Source organism: Tympanuchus pallidicinctus, unplaced genomic scaffold, assembly GCF_026119805.1.
Source record: "Tympanuchus pallidicinctus isolate F22 unplaced genomic scaffold, pur_lepc_1.0 scaffold23, whole genome shotgun sequence".
Taxonomy (NCBI): Eukaryota; Metazoa; Chordata; class Aves; order Galliformes; family Phasianidae; genus Tympanuchus; species Tympanuchus pallidicinctus.
In genome coordinates, this window is record NW_026294740.1 from 243569 (window position 1) to 262531 (window position 18963).

The 18963-nt window shown below is 46.2% G+C and overlaps 1 protein-coding gene across 3 annotated transcripts in view; it reads right to left on the reverse strand.

The window, feature by feature from the left end:
• The window catches only part of GAS7 (growth arrest specific 7), a 98239-nt gene that overhangs the window by 79012 nt on the left and 264 nt on the right, over positions 1-18963 (reverse strand). The gene's annotated exons all lie outside the window — the stretch shown is intronic.

The following is an 18963-nucleotide window of genomic DNA, read 5'->3' on the forward strand; positions in this document are numbered from 1 at the left end:
TATATTCTAACTTTTAAATGCTTTAAGATAAATGGGATGAATGACACCCATGTGCAGGTGCAAAGAAACTGGGAATGCTTGTTTCCAATTGAAAACTGAACATCTTCACAGTAACAAAATCACTGGTCATCTTAACTGCAGAAAACTAAGGACATATATTTAGAGGAAACCCAAACACATCAAGCTATCAGCAAGCAGAAGTATAGCACATCAGTACACCTACCACTGAGTAAATGGCATTTTACCCACAGGCCAATCTCTGCTCTTACATGGCAGTATTACCTTGAAGAGGTAAAGAGAAATAATTCCTAGTCTATAAACCCTTTCCACACGAACAAGTGAACAACTTGCACAGGAACCACAACCTTACTTGCAGTTGAGGTAGTCTGAAGCTGGGGTTTGCAAAAAACTGTAACTATACAAAACAAGCAAGTTCTAACGAATTTGGCGATCACATCTCATTGCTTTAGATGGGATTCTTAAGGCCTGGACTGGTGTTTCTGTAAAAAGTATCCTATTTTGAATCTATAATGAATCTGAAATAGAGGGTTAGAAGGTTTCTGGCAGGAAGCTGCTGTGCTGTGCTGAGCAAGCAGAGGAGCGCTGCAGCACAGCTTTTGATTCAGCTAATCCAGGAGCAAGGTAAGTGCCCTCCAAGGAATACACAAAAAAGAGAGCTCCTGAGAAGTCAGTCACCACTATCAGCAGCTTGCCCTTCTCAGAGTACCTCACCTTCTGAACCACTTCTCTACGGTAGCTCTGCATGAAGGTCCACTCTCACAGCTTCACCTGAAGTATTTTGTGAAGTTCTGGGTTCCATAATATGAAATGGACATTAGGGCGCTGAGATCATCCAGAGGAGGGCAACAAAGCTAGCAGAAGGACTTGAAGGCATGTGCTGTGAGGAAAGGCCAAGGTACTGCATGTACAGGCAGGTCCCACCTCCTTCAGGACACCAAATGCCAGCCTTGGCCTCATGCCTAGGAGAGAAGTATGACAACGCAGAACAGATGCTGAATTCAAACTACAGATTGATAGCAACTCTCTCAAGCTCCAGAACTTTGAGTTAGCAATAGGAAGAACAGTTTGGCAAAATATGAAAACTGCATTTCAGTGTGCCTTCTCATGAAGAGAGTCATTGAGTTCTGTGTGCATGGAAATCAACACTCAGCTGGTGAAAGCTTCCAGTTGGGTACAGCACTGCAGAGTTCATGAGTGAATGCAGGTGCCTACAGCTGTGCCCCATAACTGCTGGTGAGAAATGGAAGACAGCTCCTATCAGCCAGGACATCTGAAAAAAACATTGGGAGAGCTCAACTCAGATGTAACTCCTTCTCATCTATTTGTATCTCTAAAGTAAAGTAAGGTGAAATTATATTTCACTGTCTGCATGTTAGACTGAGAAGTTTTTCCTCCAGAGCTCGCCTGTCTGCCTACACTGGACTGTAACAGCAGAAACAGCCCTCAAAGCTTATAAGCAACCTGCACTCAACTTGGATTCCCTTTGCTTGCTTTCCTTTTGCTTCCCCTGAGCTCCTGCCTGCTGACAGCACAGACAGCCTTCCCTGGGAAGCAGGAAGATTTTCAGTGTACAGCCTGACACCGAACATGCTCCCCAGGAACTGAGAGCTCTAAGTTTGAGTCCTCTCAGAACAAGAGAAGTCATATCACCAACTTCTTTGCCCTCGAGCTGCTTGCATGCTGCAAGAGGTGGTGGTTAACAGTCTCCTCCCTCTGTAGCTTTTAATCAGGCGTGAGGCTCCCTCAGCAAGAACTGTCAAATGCATGTGATCCTCCTACACAGAGCAAGGTTTAGAATGGACACCTTGCTTTCCAAACTCTTCCTCAGAGGAACGTGGTTGTGGCTAGACCCGTTTCATTCCAGATTGTGTGCTCAGCTGGACTCATCCTGAAGCTGTAGAGAGGCAAGGGAGGAGCTGGGCAACCCTGAGTCCAGGCTATGAGGCCTTAGGGGCAGACCCAGCAGGCACTGAGCTGCCTTGCAGCATCCCCACTCCCAGCTTTCCCTTTGAACAGGCTCTGGTGATCCTGCAAGCTCACCCTGCAGAAAGCCAACCCAGGAAAACAGTCAGTCACCTCCTGCTAAGACACTTGATTCACAGAGGGAGCCTACAGGGGCTGAACAGGCCTGCTGCCAAATGAGGGCTAGGATTAAAGAACAAAAGAGGATCAAAGGGCAGGCCATACCAAACCACACCAAACCAACCTTCCATCCTGCCAAAGCCACTCAGGCAATAGCACCAAGGGAACAACCAAATTCTGAGCCTCAATTTCCCTCGCATTGGACTCAGTATCACAGGGCCAGTTGCTGAGCCAGAATAGTGAGAGCTGATGGACGACTGAGGATCAGCAGGATCTGTGTCACATCTGTGACCCTTCCCACAGCCCTCATGCTAAGGTTCTATCTCTCCCCACTTTCTCTGGTGCAGAGGTGCTCCTGCCACAGAAGCTTTCTGTTGTCCATCCCATGTTTCTGTAATTGCCTCGATTAAGAGAATAGTTGGTGTGATCGCTGAAGGTATTCATTCCCCTAGTGAATCTTGCACAGCTGCAGGACCTCACTATGTGAAGAAAAACAAAGCCTGAATTATCTGGGAAATATGGGAGGTCATCTCATTAATATTCAGTTAACGTTACTATTACTGTTCACCAGCATAATATTGTTTAAAAATACAGAGAATTAATAACTTTGCTGTAACTTGTGGGTCTCATCCTTCATCTTGTGCTCCTCAAAGAGGGAATCTCTGGAGCTGAAAAGCTTTTTCTCTTTTTTCTCAGGATGCTTTGAGCATGGTCTGCTCTAAAAGAGAAATTCTTTAGACAGGAAGCATGGCCGAGATCAAATTTAGTTTCACAGGAACAGCTTTCAGATCTGGCTTGCTCTTTTCTGGGGTGATATATTTAACTCCTTCAACTGAAGAAGTTGCCTTCCTACTGCTGGAGTCAATGCCAAGCAGACAGGAAAAAAAATGATTCAACACCAAGGAGGGCTTACAAACTTAGAAATAAATGTCTCACTTTGAGAGTAGTATGTAGAAATAGTATGTAGAAGCTTACAACAAATGAAAAATTGTGTCCTGTATTGCAATGATCAATTCCTTGGCAATATTCTGATAAGACGATTCAGGCAGTTGTAATTTACATGACAAAAAGAGCATAATAACACAGCTTGAATGTACAGGCTCTATCAGAGTTTTAGCTGTAAACTTGTTTGTTAAAATAAAAGGGGTATTTATAAGGATTTTAGATGTACTGCTTTTCAAGCTGTAACAAGTTGTCCTTCCAGCTGCATACTATTTGAACAAAGGAGAAGAAATGATTACAAATTACGACCTAAACATGTTTGCTTGGCACCTGACATGGCAGGTAGAACTGCTCATGACAGCTGTCTGTTGCACTGAAGCCGAACAGTCTTAACAATTCTCATGCTGCATTTCTCAGCAGAGGTGTACACCAAGAGGTGCTGGGAGCTACACTGTTAAATAAGCAATGGAACCACCCAGCGGCCCTCCCATCACACAAAGCAAGGCAAAACTTTCAGCCCACATCACCTTTATTTTTAAAAAAAGGACTAAAGACTGATTTTGGCATACTTCTCCAAGTGACTGAAAGCAGATGCTTGGAACACAACAGAACCCTACATGAGCACTGGATAGCAAGGTAACACAAACAGACCATCACAGAATCAGTGAGGTTGGAAAAGACCTCTAAGATCATCTACTGCAACCCTCCATGCCCACTAAGCCACATCCCTCAGAGCCACATGCATGTTTCTTGAACACCCGCAGGGATGGGGACTCCCACACACCCATGGGCAGCCCACTGCAATACCTCACCACTCTTTCAGAGAGGAAAGGCTTCCTAACAGTCAACCTGAACCTCCCCTTCAGGCCATTACCTCACCATATAGCAGTCATTAAAAAAAAAAAAAACCCTTGGATTGGGTAATAGATACCTTCAACAGAGTATCCATCAATAAAGGCCACATTGGCTTTTTTTTTATTGATAAGTAAGTTCAGGGCACCCTTACAGACCTGCAAGGCTGCAGTGTTGGTGATTTACCACCAATCCCTACAGTTTGTATTACTGGTCTCACTTCTTGCAGCTGTGGCAATGTAACTGCATGAAGTCTCTCCTCCAGTTATCCAGAGAATAGAATGGACTACAGATGCTAGCTCCTGCGGGGTGATGCAGAAAGGCCTGTGCATACACTGCCCCAGGCAAATGCATTTGGAGAAACCTTGCACCAATTTCTGCCAAGACCCAGGCAGTGCCTGCTGCTTGCACACATGGCAGCTTGAAATCCTTCAGGGACAGTCTTCCCACTGCAGCCACTCTTGTACAGTGATTTACTACTGTTGATGTGGGAATTAAATGCAGAGTTACGTGGAGTGTGGGGGGGTGAGGTTATTCAGGCACAGTGTTACAATTTAGGATAATTGCACCCTATCACATAAATAAAATACATTTGCCTCTACACAATGAAACTGAAGAAACTGTTTGGACTGCAAATCTCTCCTCAGTCAAATTTTCAACCAGTAGCTCTCTAAAGAGTGGCATGGGTTGTGACCAGCCCCGTAGTCAACAGGCTGCTGAAGACAAAGGGTGATCGCTCTCCTATTCACATAACACACAAGAGAGACAATAGTCTGGATTATCAGAGGTCCGAAAGGACCAGGGGATAGCTGTACCAAACAGAACTCACTATTTGTTTACTCTCAAACATCCAAACCAGCAGACACAGCACACAGCTCCGTGGTGTGAAGGGGCAGGTTCAGCAGATTAAAATCCCTGTGCAAAAATCTGCCCTTCCAAGATGCTGTGACATCAGACACGAATCCTTTGCAATGCACCGGCTTCTAGATGTTGTAAGATAACACTGTCTGCAGTATCACCTCCCACCCAGACCTTGCTCTCTAACTGGTTCAACTAGGCATTAGAGAAGGCGTAAAGAGAACGGCCCAGTGGCAAGCAGCTGGAGGAGCTGGCATCCCAGCACCCTGAGCATATAACTGCTTTTGGGGAATGCTGAGGGTGCAACAGCTCTCCCCTGATGCAGGGAGGGTAAAGCATGAAGTCTGTAAGGGGATTAAAAAAAAAAAAAAAAACACAGCAAAAGATTGCGGAAAATTGGTGAGCAGGAAACCTTCCATTCCAGCAGTGAGGGAAGAGCCTGAGCACAGCAGTTCCAAGTAACATCCCCAGCATGCTTCCCTCCCATGGAGAGGGGGAAAGGGCCTTTCAAGCTCTCTCCCCTCCACTGGATCCTCCAGCACTACAAGGCAAATCAACTTCTGTTCTGGGGAAAAAAAGTTGAGATTCATTTGCTCCAGAGGCTGACAGCGGAGCTGGAAACAGACTGGATCTCCTGAATGTCTGTTCACCAGCTGCCAGGGCACATCTGCTGAACCCAGTGGTGCTGTCAGAGCTCAGGAGCAGCCATGTTGCAAAAGGCAGCATGAGGGGGAAGGGAGGAGGAGGCTCAGGCATGTGACTTTAACAACATTGCATAAATCAGGGACACTCACGCACACACTCACAGAACATCAATCAGTGTTAACAGAGAGTACAGTGATTCCTGCTTTCATATTTCTCATCCTAGACTCACAAAAGAGCTATTTCCGGAGATCCACATCTCATCCAGCACAAACCCACCCCATTTGGTGCAGCCAACTTCATCCTCTGTGTTCCAGGAATCACCATCTTTCTAAGTGCAAAGCCCAGGAGCCCATATTTTGCACAGGACCTAGCACACAGCGCTCGGATGGCCCTCCCTGACCATCCACGCATGCAAGCACCAGCAACACCTCCAGTTCTACCAAAGCACCAAAAAGCAGCACCAACACTCCTCTTCATTGTTAACTGCGAAAAGAATGAGACCCCTTGGTTTCTGAGATACTGAGCCTAACGCAAAGTCCACTGAGGTCAGCAGAGAGAAAGGAAAATGAGGAGGCAGAAGCAGCCTTCCCAAGAGGAGATATGTGCAGCTGAGGCTGTGGCACTGTTGGTTTGTGGTGCAGGCAGCCCAGCTCTCCAGTCTGCAGGCAAACAACAGCCTGCAGGCCAGAGCTGACAAGATGTGGGCAGCTTCCCATGTGACACTCATGCAAATGATTTAATGAGATGATCTGCTTATCTAAAATGATCTACACATGGCTGCAAACTCTCTCAGCCCAGAAGATTTGTGTGGAGCAGCTCTTGGCCTGCAGAAGGAAGTGTGGTGAACACTATGCTGTTGAGTCATGGTCACACTGGAGCTGGCAGTCTCCATGCTTCCCAGATCATACTGGAGTGGTACTCATTTGGACATCCAGAAGGAGGGAGCAAGCACGTAAGACTGTAACAGAAAGAACACTGCTGGGCATCACTGAGTGGAGCACCGTGATAAGTTCTCCAACCTACCAGAAAAGAAAGTACCACAAGAGTTGAAGTTTTCAGTTAGTACACATTCCACAGACGTGCTCCTGATTTACAGTGAGGGTAGCAGCTGAGCCTTCAGGGCCTTTCCCCTTTCACAGGCTGCCTGCAGCCAGAGGATGGTCTTCAGATGTCGGTTCCATGTCTGTAAAGCTCCAACATGATCAGAAGATCTCCGGCTCTGCTCCAGCAGAGATTCCATGGCAGATCCCGCCTCAAAGCTGACAAGATGCCAGAGCAGGAGGTCATAAATGAGAAGATGCTGTGTTGTATCCTACCTCCTCCAAGGAAAAATCGAGTTTGCCATTCCCTGAGCAGGGTACTGTAACCATGTCTCTGGCCAGCGCTGAGGGAGGGTTTTGTCTCTCACCAATACTGACACAGCCTGCCCAGGGAGGTGGTGGAGTCACCATCCCTGGAGGTCTTAAGAAACGTGCAGATGTGACAGTGAGTGACAAAGGTTAGTGGGCGCAGTGGTGACGGGATGATGGTTAGACTTGGTGATCTTAATGGCCTTTTCCACCCTACCTAATTTTATAATTCTATCATCTTTTTTCAGCTTTGGTAAATCAAACTGGTCAAGTGTAGAGGGTGCAGGAGTGAAGAACTACAGCAATGCCTGGGGCAATGCAGCTGAGATGGCAATCAAAACCATTTTCCAAAACAGACTCATAGATCATTTAAGCATGCTTTTGTCATGGAAATACCTGAAGTTCCATTCTTCATCCCATAACACACCAAGGTTCAATTCCAGTCTTCCTTTGGTGCCAGCTATCACTGTGATAATCAGCAGTTCGTAGCACAATGAGATAAGTCATAGGCTCTCCTCTAAATCTTGCTATTGAGAGTGATTACTTGGCCTTGGGTAATGAATTAGTCCCATTATACAGCAGCTGGCACAAGAGAAGCAAATCTGCTGCTAAGGCAGCTCGTTACAAGGGCAGTGCTGGAACTACTCAACCATGTACTACTCATGCACCCCTCAGCAGGATTTTAAAACAGAATTCTGCAAACAGTACAAGGACTGCAAAATGCACTGCATTCATCAATCCAGTTTCTGGCTGTTGCTTTCTGAATTAAGCATTTGCCCACCCCTTGGAAGTATAATTCCTCTTCTGTGCAATTTTAAAATGGCAGTTTGCCATATCAATAATCAAATTCACTCTTTAATCTTTTATTCTCTGCCACCCCCCGCAATCTTTGTCCCCCCAAATTTCCGTTTCTGTTCCCAGAAACTTGCCAGCTCATGATGCTGCCTTTCTACAGCCCAGCCTCACCTCTGCAGCAGCTGCAGAAAGCTCACTTCACAACTGGTTTTGCTGAGCAGCAGCTTGTCACTGCAGATCTGGCTTTGTGGTATGTGGTTCAAGGAGGAGCATGTGGGCACACAGCAACTGCAGTTTTATTTTGGAAACCTGAATGAGTGCTAAATAGGTGAATTAGAAAGGGTCATGAAGAGGAAGCAGATGCAACCAGCCAATTTAAAGGAACTTTCTGAGAATATCAGGGGAAAAAAGCAGAATGAAAGAACACTGGATAGCAATGTAACAGCCATGATGGCATAAGCATCTGTGTTAGGTACAGTTCAGAGAGATGGTACCTTCTGTCAGACCAAGTAACACAATTTGGTTTGTCAAAACAAACCCTTTTATTGTGTGAAGACTTTAAGAAGAAAAGAAGCAGTCAAGGAGCATTAAAACTTCTGTGCAAAGTCAAAAAATAATGAGTCAGAGATCAAGAACCAGAAACAAAAGAGAAAGTCTCCATCAACTCAAAAGGCCAGCAATACAACCACAAAGGCCTGGAGATGCAGATCGTTTCTCAAGGAATTCAACAAAAGAGTGAGAAGTGTGTTGAAAATACTTGCAAGTGTTACATGAAGCAAGTCTAGTCAAAAGCCTGAAGCACTTAAGTATACAAGACACAATAAACATGTAACATTTTAGCATACCAATTACACTAATGAGAAGAGCAAAGTATTAAAGATGGGAGTAATAACTGTAATCCCACACATATTCTCCATGTCCCAGACAGTGTCCACCAGCTCAAAGATCCTTGCTTCTCCCATTTCTCTACAACAAAGGCTGGTCCACTGGCAGCCCACTGAGCTCTCGGGTGAGGGTGGAAACTCATTTTAACTTCTTTATTGCTGTTCATACAATTACTGCTTCTTCCTTCACAGTTCTGGTCCTGCTTGACCAGCTCTCTGTATCAGACCCAGTAGGTAACAGACAGTGAGTGATGCTGAAATGCCAGAAAGCAAACTGCAGGCTCAGTTAGAGACCTGAGTTAACTCTGAGCTAAGAGATATCACTCTGAGAGGCAAGAACTATTTACGAGAGTCTCAGATAAGATATGGGAAGATAATATGAGCACTTCGGGATTCTTCATTAAGCTGTGATGTGCCTCTGCTCCACCCTCACCCTCACAGAATCATAGAATGGCTTGGGTCGAAGGGGCCCAAGGATCATCAACTTCCAACCCCCTGACACAGGCAGGGCCTCCAATCTCCAGATCTGGTACTAGACCAGGCTGCCCAGAACCTCATCCAACATGGTCTTTAACTCCTCCAGGGATGGAGAATCCATAGCCTCTCTGGGCAGCCTGTTCCAGCACCTCACCACTCTCTCAGAGAAAAACTTCCCCTGACATCTAACCAAAATCTTCAGTTTAAAACCATCCCCCCTTCTCCTATCACTGTTTACCCAAGTAAAAAGTTGATTTCCCTCCTGTTTACAAACTCCCTTGAAATACTGGAGGCCACAATGAGGTTTTCCAGTAGCATTCTCTTTTCCAGGCTGAACAAGCCCAGCTCCTTCAGCCTGTCCTCGCAGGAGAGGTGCTCCAGCCCTCAGCGTTTTTATGGCCCTCTCAAGCTGTTCTCCATTCCTGGACTAGCTGAGTGCGTAAGTATACTTCAAAGACTAAGACACAGTGCTAATGGGATAACTTGACAATTACAGGTTATATAAACAGCCCAGAGACAGCTTTTGCTTTTTTTTCTACGTAACATGCCTTGCAGCATCACCCATCTTCTGGCAGCGCTGTCAGCAATGCTGTTCAGCTCTGGATTTGATGTTAGAATAGCAAAGGACAATACAACTGTGACAGGAAGCCACCCTACAGCTTCCACATCAGCTGTGTGTTTTCCTTGCTTCTGAGCACTCCATGAGACAGTCATGGAAAGCTCTCTCACACATCTTTCTTCCAGATCTTGGCCTGACCCATCCCAGGTCTTCTCAAACTTTTAGTTACCTTTCATTGAGCTCTCTCTTCCCCTGTGGAAAAAGAAATGACAGACAGAGAACTGATCAATATGGGTGCAAACAGTGATACAAGACAAAACAGCTAATGTTGAAGTCACTTTTTTTCTGCTACAGCTTGGAGACCACAATAGCAAGGTGAGGAGGACTATCTCAAGGTGCCATAGAGCTGAGACAGCCCTAGTAAATCCGTGCAGTAAACAAACCTGGAAGACCATGGTGCTTTTGCTGCCAGCATCACAGTGGGATCTCTGTGGCTCAAGAAGAATCTGCATAGACTCTACTGTTATCAACTGCATGCACAGGATAAAGTGCCAGACCACTCCCCAACAACGCAAGGAAGTAGTTTTGACGTTTGGTTCTATGCCTGCGTAGGAGCCCAAAAATCAGTGACCAAAAGCCTCCGAAAGTCACCTGTCAGCCTGCCTAAATTCACTCCAAAGCAGCCCATAACCTGCAGCTGGAAACTGGAGGGACTGCTCACAAGCAATGAAAAAGACATATTTTAAAAGGTGCTGGCCTGTGTCACTGCTGAAGGTGTGGAGTGGTAGTTCCTGAGTAATCCATAGCATCCCCCTTTAAGAAGTTGCCAGCAAAAAGGCTAACCACAAATGTACTAGACTGATGTAAAAGCTATTTTAACAGCATCATGTGGAAAATTGGGTTAGTAGCAGAAGCAAGAAGTGCTTCCCCCAGAGGGTGACCACAGCACGCACAGAGAAGGTCCTCTGGCCAACAGCACACAGCAACAGCTCTGCAGCCCACATGCAGCCTGCCCTGCCCCTCAACCCAAGCCGGTATCATCAGCCAGAAGTGCACTGTGGCTGTGGTGGCAGGTGTGCCAGGGGCTCTTACTGGTTGTTGCTCTCCCATGCCCCACCACTGCAGAGGCCTGGCTTCTGTGCTGCACTGCACAGTGCAGATCTGCATGGCTGATGGCCTGATTCCTGCCACAAACCAGTCGTTTACAAGAGGTCCACTTAACAAGTAATGTTTTATGCAGTGGCATGACATAAACATTCCAGTTATGGAATATCATACCCACGTTTCAATGCAAACACTTGCTGAAGCACCCTGCTCTTGAAAAACCAGCTGAAGAAATGGTTGGCCTTGATTTTACACTGTTCTGCACTGAGTGGCTCATACCAATACAAGGGAGTGCAGTGTGTAATTAAATATGGCCAAGGACACTTCGAACTGATGTAACAGTTGACAGTGAGCAGAGCACACAATGGGAACCATCAAACCTATTATGGTCGTTTCAGGTTTCCCCAGTAGTTCTGCAAACCTGTTTGCAAATTCTGCCCAGCACAGAGCCTCACATCGTTGCTAAAGTGTGCACCGTAGGGAGCAGCCACTACAACAAGTAAAGCTGCTGGGAAGTTTCCAGCAAATCAGCCTGCATGCACAGCGAGACGCATCCTGTGAGTGCTGGATTATGACAAAGCCACATAGAGCAAGCTCTCCCTGGAAGCATCTGAAACCAAAGACAGAGATATCAGTGCCTTACTTCAGTTATTCTAAAACACAAGTTGGCAGAGCTACTTGTTTGCCAGGCCCATCAGGCTGGTTCTTCATCCCAACAGGATTAATACAAGGAACTTGAGAAATATCACTCTTGCTGGCCTGAGTTATAATGTGGCCACTGTGAAAACAACTGCAAGAGTCCCAGATATTTCCAAAGAAGGACACTCTCTTTCAATACTGCAGAACCATATATTTATTACCATTATTATGGGACTTCTCCAAAAGAGAGAATGCCCTATTTTTGAGGTTGTACTTAGTATCAGCAGCCAGTGAAAGAACCAAACAAGTTCTGGACACATACCTGGACATTAAAGAATGAAGGTGCTTTAATGATAATAATGAAGCACAAGCAACCAGAGATTAAAAAAAAATACAAAACAAAACAAGAATTTAATGTTGTTATTAAAAGGACCAGTTAATTTTACCTGGTCATTTATTAATACACAGGTAAAAGTGAAATGAGTACAGAAAATCTGCAAGAATCTTCTGGTCTTGCTTTCAAGTATTTACCAATTTGGACATTAAAATACAGGTCGTTTTAGAAAATACTGAGTGTCCAGCATCTTCCCACTATTCCTTTAAAAGTATTCAGTATAATACGCCATGTAATATTTCAGGGGATCTGGTTTTCAGTGCAATACTCATGACGCTGAACATTAATCTTGCATCCACACCAGAAAAAGAGACAGACCATCTCTACAGAAAGCACTCTCAGTTTTTCCACAGGAGGTGTGTCCCATTGAAAGCACAGAATTAACAGGGAATTTGTCAGTGAACTAAGCAGTCTGTAAATGATCTGCATTTTTCATCTTCACTATATATCCACTCCCTACAATGCAGGTGAACAGTAACTTGCTTGATCTTCAATATCTACAAGACAAATCCCTGCGGTGAGATGGGTTTCAGACTCCCTTTGCAACCCATGGGTAGAATGAGGTTCTTACAGGATAAGTCTCCTATGACCCACTTTCATCTTTTTGAAGAAGGTAAATAAAAACATTTTTAAAAATTCTGTTTCATGCAATTTCTGCAAGGCAAGAGGTCTGATTGTTCTCACGTGCCACAGCCACAGCATCCGTGAGCACAGCTCCTGCAACATCTCACTTTGTCCAGAAGGAAAAAGAGCTCACCAAAATTCCCCATCTGCCAATAGAAACCCCCTTGACACACATTTTGGGGTAGTTGCAGTATTATTCAGTTTTGAAATTCTTCCTACAACTTCTACAGTTGAAGATAATTTTCACCATACACACGATTGACACTCTTACAAGCAAGGGACTGCAGCCTGCACATTCTCACAGGGCTTTAAAATCTCAAAATCTTGATCAAAAAGTGGCCTTCTTGCAGCAAAACATCATTTCTCCACTCTTTTAGCAGGAGAAAATAGGTTACTTAGTTCTGTTCTCACTCTCCAGAAACATAGGTGCTCCAATGACCAGAAGTTTCAAATATGAAACGTTACAGATGTCACAGACATCAGAAACAACCCTTTGAAATTAAAGTGCCTGTGCAAGCCACAGTTGCTTGTATCCTGACTGCAGAAAGACACCGCTGAACTGCGGTGCCTTCAGGGGGAGCTGGATGCTCTACATCTGTCCATAGCAGTCTCAGTCACCCTCTCAAATTTTGAAGCGATATCAGACCATTCTAATCGTCACTGCTGTCTCACAAATACTTCTAAGATCCCCTTTCAGACAAAGGTTGGCTGTTAAACCACACCAAGTAAAGCAGCCGAAACAGCTAGGAGCACTGAGTTCTGAAAACTCTTCCCTTGCCCCCGACACACTGCAGCCTCCAGCTACAGCACATTCCCTCCAACACACGTCCCCACACTGGGGACAGCTCAGAAAGCAGCAGCAGCAGCAGCTCTGCTGGTACTTAGCCCATCACACATCTCCCTTGTTGCTCTCTGTGACTTTTGACATCGAGCTCATTTCTGAGAGGAGATGCAGGAATGAAGGCATCAGGTAACCACATCCAGGATCAAGAAGGACCTGCTGAGAAAGCAAAACAGTGACGCTGTGCACTGAGGTATAGACACTACAACAAAAAGCACAGGGCTCAGGTACCTCAAGCCAGCTGCGTACTTTGCACATGCAACCTCACTCTCATGTATATGGTTGCCAGCATCATTTCCCCACTCCAACAGCTGCCAGCATCTCCCACCCCACCATGCACCTCACGTAGTGCCCAGCACAGCTGGCAGCCCACGGCCACCCACGCAGCACTGACTGCGCATCTTCTGACAAAATGTTTTCGGGTCTTTGATCAAAACACACTCCAAAATCAAGCAGGAGGTACAGAAATAAAAATAAACTTTTTTTTTTTTTTTTTTTTTTTTTTTTTTTTTCTGTATAGCTGGAGATTTCAGCAAAATTCTGTTTTGCAGAAATTTTTGAAAGTTGAGTTATGTCACGCAGCGGAATACTCCTTGTTAATCAGCTCGCAGATTCCAGTTCCTCCTTAAGCACAGTGTCACCCCAGATCACACCAGCTTACAACAAGATACAGTTTGGTACAGAAATCCTCTACAGTTCTTCTGCCATTATCAAATCAATCAGAGGTATTACTGTTTCCATTAATCTCTTTCACTCCTGTTCCCGTCACTACCTCGGCATGAAGAAGGAAGCGGCTCCAGAGCCCAGCATACTCCCACCTCCTTGCTATGCCTCTGGCACTTCCCATGCCCATGTGTCACAGGTTGAGTTTCATGAAATGAATCTCCCCCTGCCTTGGATCTTACGTGGCATTGGAAGTAACACATGACACTGCCCGCACGTGCACCAGGCATCGGGACAGTGCACGACTCCTTCCCTCCAGAACATCTCATGGTTCCAGCATGCCATGCTGTGCAGATAAGATCAGCTCTACTCCATCCTGCTTGCCCAGATTCCACAGCCACCTCCAGACAGGCTGGAAGCACACGCTGTGCTTCACACAAAGAATCACATCTGGGGGATGGCTGCAGCTATAAAAACTACTGACAATTATCAGCAAATTTGCATATGTTGCTACTGCTGCTGCTTATATAAGTGATTTCCAGCTAACCACAAATACAAAAAGCAGCACCCAAAATAGATTTTAAAACAAACCACTTGCAAATGTGACTGAATGACACATCTCTCTATCCTTGTGCAAGGCACATCTCAGAAAAGGCAGATGCAGCAGCCAGTATCTCCCCAAAGGACTCCACGCAAAACACGTCCTGGAGTATGTTCCATACCTCCCACCCACCCCCTACCCCATCTTGCCACTGTTCTGCAATGGGTATTGTTGTGGCAAACTGGAATACACCCAAAACTTCTCCAGGAATGCTCCTGGGTCTGGCGCTGCACAGAAACCTGTCTGCGCACATTATCCCAAGCATCTCTGCTGCAGGTGAGATGCAGAGCCTCTGGGTAAGTAACAAGTTGTTGCCTACAGCTGTTAAGAAATCCTCACTCACTGTATCACACACCTCATTCCACCTGCTCTGCCTGTGTGCTCACTGTAACGAAGCATTGCTTATCACCCACAGATTCCTCTTTGCACCAGACTGGGAAGGACAAGCCTTAGACTGCAGAGTCTTTGGTTCTGCTCAAGTGGCCAAAAAAATCTCAGACCAAAAAACAAGTGCATGTGAAGGAGGAAGCCAGAAGTATGTGACCATCCCTAAACCAAGCATAAGCCACCGCAGACTGCATGCAGCTCTGGGCAGCTGGTAATGCAGCCTTGGAAGGCCATAAACTTTTATCATTATCGTGTGATTTTTAGCAATATTTGTCATGAGTTGGTTGCACGTAGCTCAAGTACAGACTGTAGGTGACAGTGGAACTCTGTGCAGGTGAGGGCAAGGTGCAGGGCTGACCCACCTCTGGGGCCTGCCACACAAACATGGTGTGACTGAGACCCACGTGTCGTACACTTTACATTATCATGAGAGCTGTGAATTTCACGAAGTTCAGGGGACTGAATAATTACTAATCCCAGGAGTTCCTTAGAAGTGCGGATGCTCATTGTGGGATCATCATTTCCTCTCTGAAGGAAAGAGGTAAAATGCCAACAGGATTTTATCGTTTGTGAAATGAAACCAAATCATCCATGGAATCCGAAGGAAAACTTGTGCCAGAACTTGAAGATGAAGAACAGCTCACAGGTTCAGCTTTCTGGTGGATCTGACTACTCATTTAAATGAGTCAAACATGTGTCTTTGTGGCGGAAATCAACTTATCTGTGCTACATTTCTAACCATGACAATGTTCAAAATGAAAAATTATGGCAAGCTGAAGTTATGAAAAATCATTTCGTACATTTTCATACATTGGCTAATGACTCCACAGTCCTATGAACAGCAAAAAATATGAAGCCTAGCTTTCATATCGGATTTGGTCATGACTCTTATTGGACTTTATCTGTCTTCCCAGAGAAAGATATCTCTTACTTCACAGTCACACCTCATTCATATCATCACTTCTGTAGAATTGTAGAAAACTACAGAATCCTTAGAGCTGGAAGGGACTTTAGGTGTCATCTTATCCAACACTCCTGCAATGAACAGAGACACCTACAGCTAGATCAGGTGCTCAGAGCCTGGTCCAGCCTGACCTTGAATGTCTCCAAGGACTGGGCATCCACCACATCTTTGGGCAACCTGTGCCAGTGCCTCACCCCCTTGTTGTAAAAAACTTTCATGCATTTTGATATATAGGCTAAACACAGTCCTGTGAACAGCAAAAAAAGCGCAGCCTTGTTTTCCGTTTTGATAAAGAAATTTGAGAACAGGCTTTCATATTGCCAAAAAAAATCAATTTTTTGGGTACATTTGCAATTCTATTTTCAGGGAACATAAATACACTACCTGCGAATTTTTGAATGGAATGTATAGAGTTGCAGTCAGATGTTCATTTTGAAGAAAAATTTGATCAAGCCCTCCCTTACCAGAGAAGGATATCCCTCACTTCACAGTCACAACTGCTTCATGTCATCGCTTTTTGTGAACAGCTGTTTTCAAGGATGAAGCATAGGAATTGTAAAATTTCATCCAAAATCTTTACTGAACGTCTCAAGAGCTCACTGAGAATTGCAGCCACTTCCATCAAACCAGACTGATGCATTCATTTCATGAAAACAAGCTCAAATTTCCCACTCGCTTTATGCTTTTTTCACTCTCTCTTTTTATGTTTTAATTAAAAAAAAAAAAAAAAAAAGTTAAAAAATAAGTTTTGTTACTTACATACATTAAGTATAAATTTCTCTTGACTGACTGTGGTCCAGGCAACCCCATCATACAGCTAGAACCTCCTGAGTTCCGTCAGATTGGACCTATGAAGATTATCAGATCCGAATGCCTGATCATTTCTGGAGTACCAGAAGTTAAAGCATATTACTGAGGGCATTGTCCATATGCCCCAGAACCCTAACAGGCAAGGGAAGTCAGCCACCTCACTCAGAACCTGTTCCAGTCTTTGACCACCCTCATAGTGAGCTTTTAGCTCATGTCCAGTCTGACCCTGCCCCAGTGCAGCTTTGTGCTATTCCCACACGTCCTGTCATCAGTGACCAGGGAGCAAAGTACCAGCACCTCCCTCTGCTGCCCCTCCTCAGGGAGCTGCCAGGAGCAGTGAAGTCACCTCTGAGCCTCTATCCCTCCAAACCAGCCAACTCAAGTGTTCTCAACCTCTCCTTGTAGGACATGCCTTCCAAGTGCTTGCTTTTGCTCTGTGACACCTGTGTCCTCTCCTGAGCTCACAGAGACTTCTTTATTTCCAAGCTCTCCTCCCCAGACACCACATTGCTTCTCCAGCTCTCACTACTTACATCGTTGCCATGACAGGGACCTCCCAGCCATCATCCTTCCTTTCAACTAACGACAGCAAGAAGCAGGAACCAGAGGTTGCCAAACCTCCTTACCTCCCTGTGCCATTCAAACCAGCCCTAGTGAGCCAAAAGGCACAAACACCTACTTTTCTTTGCAAGAGCCAAGTGCTATCAGCCAGTGTGAGCAAGGATACAAGCATGAGGATCACGACCTGCTCCCTCCTGCAGCAGCAGAGCACGTAGCCAGCTGTCCTTCAGAGCAAAGAGCTGTGGGCTGCAGTACCTGCTGGAATGAGCACTGCCTTTATTAAGGCAGCCATAGGAGATCAAATCCTCCATGAGAGTAAATTTTGCTCCCAACATAGTACTGAACCAGAAGCTATGGCGATGGGGCACCCAAAGCCAGCATGAGTGCTGATCAGAGGATCGTGCTCATGACCCCATCCTCTACATGTTCTTACCTCCCTAGTACCAGCCCCAGTGTCTGTGCGCAGGATAAAGAATGGAAGACATGGGGTTGCTGTGGTGCCTTCAGTCAGGTCAGCTACACCGAGCACAGTGTGACACACTCAGACCCCTGCAGAAAGGAAGGAGTTTCCAAGAGGGAGATGATATAAAACAAAGTCATCGTGTTGACTTTCCACTGAGCAAGGTTTGTCTCACTGCATGATCCACTCTGTCTCCAATAATTTCTAAATTCCTGATTAGATGTGTAAATGTTTGGCAATGTGCGAGACCACAAACATTCACATATCTCAGTCAATGATCTTGTAGGTGGCAAACCTGACAAACAAACGGACTCCCACACTCCTAAACTATAGCGCAAAATTCTCAAGTGCTTCAGAGGCAGAGAGAAGTCCTCGGCCTCACTCCTGTAATGCTGAGTGGGGAAATTCTGCCTCCGCTTTCTTACAACAGCTAAGAATGAGCAACAGCAACTCCATGGAAACATCACAGATCTTTTTATTCATTTGGACTGGCAAAACGGAAGGGTGATTGCAGATCTACAGGCAAATGTCCTGCTCCCAGAGCTCTGCTCTGCAGGCACCTGGCGGTCCGGCTCTGGTCAATGCTGTGCACCCTGCCCTCCCCATGTCCCAGACGGGAAAGCCTGGGCACATGCAGCCCAGCAGGGAATGCATCCCAGCAGAAACCTGGCAGGCAGAGGTGACTGAGAAGCACTGCGCTGTTGACTGCTTTGCTGCAGCACCACGTCCATGGCCTGACTGACTGACAATGATAGGAGGGCTGATGGGCTCATGGCAGATTCTGGCAGTGCTAAGGGATGTTGCAGATTTCACTTTCACAAATGCGAAGACTGCGAAGGCAGACATGAATTTTACACTTGGACGGTGTCTTCCTTGCACGGAAAAGAACGTAACAAGCCAGTTGGGGAGCAAGCAGTACTGCAGGAATGGAACTGCTGCCCGAGCTCGCAGCTGCAGGGCTGTGAGGACAACTGCAGGTACAGCACCTCCTGGCATCCTGGCGGTGAGGTCACAGTATTTGGGTCCCTAAGGTGCTCTGGGCAAGACCACATGCTCTGGTAGGGTGCCCTGCCAGCTGGAAGCTGCTGCAGCAGAAGGGACATATCTGGGTTACCTCTTCTAGAGCATCAACTCAAAAAAGATGCTTAATGAAAGAAGGAGGAGAGGAGCGGAGGCATTCGCCCAGCCGACACGCATGGCCGCCAGGAGCTGCATCGTCTCCTCCGCCGACTGCTGCCTTTGAGCAACAGCGAAAAAACAAGCGTCCGGAGCAGCCCGCGTTCCGAAGCAGAGCTCAGCAGCACCGATCGCCCCGGGGCGCTGCACGCTCTGGGCACGGGGCGTCCCGTGAGAGTGGGAGCGACTCCGGGACGAAATGCTGCGGAGCTCTCCGTGCCCCGGCCCGGCCCGGCCGCCGCAGCCACCCGCGCGGCCCCGCCGCCACTCGGCCC